Source organism: Sciurus carolinensis, chromosome 3 (assembly GCF_902686445.1).
Source record: "Sciurus carolinensis chromosome 3, mSciCar1.2, whole genome shotgun sequence".
Classification (NCBI taxonomy): domain Eukaryota; kingdom Metazoa; phylum Chordata; class Mammalia; order Rodentia; family Sciuridae; genus Sciurus; species Sciurus carolinensis.
Window position 1 is genome coordinate 21,442,312 of NC_062215.1, and position 3,671 is coordinate 21,445,982.

Below are 3,671 nucleotides of genomic sequence, written 5' to 3' on the forward strand. Positions count from 1 at the left end.
CATGAGCTTCGAAGGGAACCTAATCTAATGTCTCCTAAAAATTCTGTAAATTGAACATTAGGAAGGCACCTCCATTTCACCTGACTAATTTTTTTCTTCCAGTAGGCTCCATATTAATTGTATCAATTTCCAGTGCTTTCTCCTCCCTCCCTCTCTTCCTTCCTCTCTAAACATAAAGTTTCTTTCAGCATACAAAATGTACCTTCTAAATCAACATTTCTGGAAATTTATGGATTTCATGGCAACTTTCTCATAAAAATTTAAAGCTTCATTAATAGATGTTCAAAATTTTAGAATTGCCTGACTGAAATTCCTTCATCATTTTAGCCTCTAAATTTATTGAGGTTTTTACATCTTCTCGATCACTTCACTCTCTCATTTGGGGCTTCCCTCACCTTCTCGGCCTTTCCTAAGAGAACATGGGAAGCCGCCATGGCAACCTGCCTGCATTGTGGAACTGCAAAGGACCTGGGTCAGAGTGTTGGAGCGCCAGGGTACTGCTCCCTGTGCTTGCCTCTGCCTCCTGGCACTCTTGAGTTTGAATTCATTCCTCCAAGGGAAAAGACAAATCTGGAAATTTTAAGTGGAAAGAAAAGATACATTAGAAAGAAGGAGAGCTTGCTCCACATTCCAGAGTTCCATGTTGGAAGCATATACCACATATTACCTTAGCCAGCCCACATGCCAATGGAAACACCAACCTGTTTCTGGGGATTTGCTTTCGGAGATCAGGAAAAGGACCTGGTGCTCTTTTCATCCCTAGGGACAATATTGTAGGACAAGCTGTTGAAATTCGTTTTGACCTGTATAATCCTCAAATCCACAAGATCCAAGTGGTCAACCTAGAGAAAGGCCTGGATGGTACCTTAGGATACTTCCGAGATGCCCTTCCTGAAAACTGCACTTTAGATATGAAGATAAAGTCAGTGATATCAGAGCCTCGCCAAGAGATTCCGTTAATGAGCTGAAAGTAAAAATGAACTGTAAGTCCTGCTCCAAACACTGGGAATGCCAAAATTGGAATATTAAAGGAATCACATTTGATCTTTGTTTGACTGAAGAACAAATCAAAGAAACTTGGAAGTGTAGTCGTCCATGGTTTGAGTTTGATATGGTGTGGGAATTTGATACTTCAAAAACTGCAACTGCAATGTAGGATGAAATTGAAGCATCAACGTGTCCTGGTTCTGAGATGTACTGGCTCTCAAAGGACTTATTCTGAAATTGGTTTAAACCCATTTATAAGAAAAATGAACTAAGCATTCATTATTATTTTAGACCCATAAATATATAGTTTTATTGATTTTTTAAAATTTATTTTTATTGTAAACAAATGGGATACGTGTTGTTTCTCTGTACATGAAGTAAAGCCATACCATTTGTGTAATCATACATTTACATAGGGTAATGATGATTGATTCATTCTGTTATGTTTTCCTTCCCCCACAACCCTCCCACCCCTCTTTTCCCTCTATATTGTCCCTCCTTCCTCCACTCTTCTCCCTCTCCTACACCCCATTATGTGTGATCATCCACTTATCAGCAAGATCATTCCTCCTTTGGTTTTTTGAGATTGGCTTATCTCACTTAGCATGATATTCTCCAATATCATCCATTTGCCTGCAAATGCCATGATTTTATCATTCTTTATGGCTGAGTAATATGCCATTGTGTGTGTATATATATATATATATATATACACACACAATGGTATATATATATATATATATATATATATATATATATATATCACAGTTTCTTTATCCATTCATCAATTGAAGGACATCTAGGTTGGTTCCACAATCTGGCTATTGTGAACTGAGCAGCTATGAACATTGATGTGGCTGTATCTCTGTAATATGCTGATTTTAAGTCCTTTGGTATAGGTCAAGGAGTGGGATAGCTGGGTCAAATGGTGGGTCCATTCCAAGCTTTCTGAGGAATCTCCACACTGTTTTCCAGAGTGGCTGCACTAATTTGCAGCCCCACCAGCAATGTATGAGTGTACCTTGTTCCCCACATCCTCTCCAACACCTATTGTTCTTGTATTCTTGATAATCGCCATTCTACTTGGGGTGAGATGGAATCTTAGTGTAGTTTTGATTTGCATTTCTCTTATTACTAGAGAAGTTGAACATTTTTTCATGTCTATTGATTGTTTGTAGATCTTCTGTGAAGTGTCTGTTCATTTCCTTAGCCCATTTGTTGATTGGATTATTTGTATTCTTGGTGTAGATTCTGGAAATTAGTGCCCTATCTGAAGTATGAATGGCAAAGATTTTCTCCCACTCGGTAGGTTCTCTCTTCACATTGCTGATAGTTTCCTGTGCTGAGAGAAAGCTTTTTAGTTTGAATCTATCCCAGTTGTTGATTCTTGCTTTTATTTCTTGTACTATGGGAGTCCTGTTAAGGAAGTCTGATCCTGGGCTGACATTGTGAGAATTTGGACCTACTTTTTTTCTATAAGATGAAGGGTCTCTGGTCTGATTCCTAGGTCCTTGATCCATTTTGAGTTGAGTTTTGTGCAGGGTGAGAGATAGGGGTTTAGTTTCATTCTGTGGCATATGGATTTCCAGTTTTCCCAGCACCATTTATTGAAAAGGCTATCTTTTCTCCATTGCATATTTTTGGCACCTTTGTCTAGTATGAGAAAATTGTATTTATTTGGGATTGTGTCCATGTCCTCTATTCTGTACCATTGATCTACCTATTTTGGTACCAATACCATGCTGTTTTGTTACTATTGCTTTGTAGTATAGTTGAAGGTCTGGTATTGCAATATCTCCTCCTTCACTCTTCCTGCTAAGGATTTCTTTAGCTATTCTGGGTGTCTTATTCTTCCACATGAATTTCATGATTCCTTGTTCTATTTCTGTAAGGTACATAATTGGGATTTTAATTGGAATTGCATTGAATCTGTATAGCACTTTTGGTTATATGGCCATTTTGACAATATTAATACTGTCTATCCAAGAACATGGGAGATCTTTCCATTTTCTAAGGTCTTCCTCAATTTCTTTCTTCATTTTTTTTTTTTTTAGTTTTCATTGTAGAGATCTTTTACCTCTTTGGTTAGATTGATTCCCAAGTATTTTATGTTTTTTGACGCTATTGCAAATGGAGTTGTTTTCCTCATTTCCCTTTCAGATGTTTCGTTGCTTGCATATAAAAATGCTTTAGATTTATGCATGTTGGTTTTATAGCCTGCTATTTTGCTGAATTCATTGATGAGGTCTAGAAGTTTTCTGGAGGAGTTTTTTGGATCCTCTAAATATAGAATCATGTTATCAACAAGTAGTGAGAGCTTAAGTTCCTCTTTTCCTATTTGTAATTTCTCTAGTCTGTCTAATTGCTCTGGGTAGTATTTCAAGAACGATGTTGAATAGAAGTGGTGAAAGAGGACATACCTGTCTTGTTCCCATTCTTAAAGGGAATGCTTTCAGTTTTTCTCCATTAAGAATGATGTTGGGCTGTAGTGTTAAGTCATTTATTTGTTGATTTCTACTTCTTTTGTTGAATGCGCCTCATGAAATAAATCTTCCTCTAAGTACTGCTTTCATAATGTCCCAGAGATTTTGATATGATGTGTCTTTGTTCTTGTTTACTTCTAAGAATTTTTTATTTCCCTCCTGATGTCTTCTGTTATCCATTCATCATATAATAGTGTATTA

The 3,671-nt window shown here is 37.0% G+C and overlaps 1 pseudogene; it reads left to right on the plus strand.

Annotated features, from left to right (window-relative positions):
- Nucleotides 1-432: 432 nt before the first annotated feature.
- Nucleotides 433-1,222, plus strand: LOC124979264 (39S ribosomal protein L19, mitochondrial-like; annotated as a pseudogene).
- Nucleotides 1,223-3,671: the final 2,449 nt, after the last annotated feature.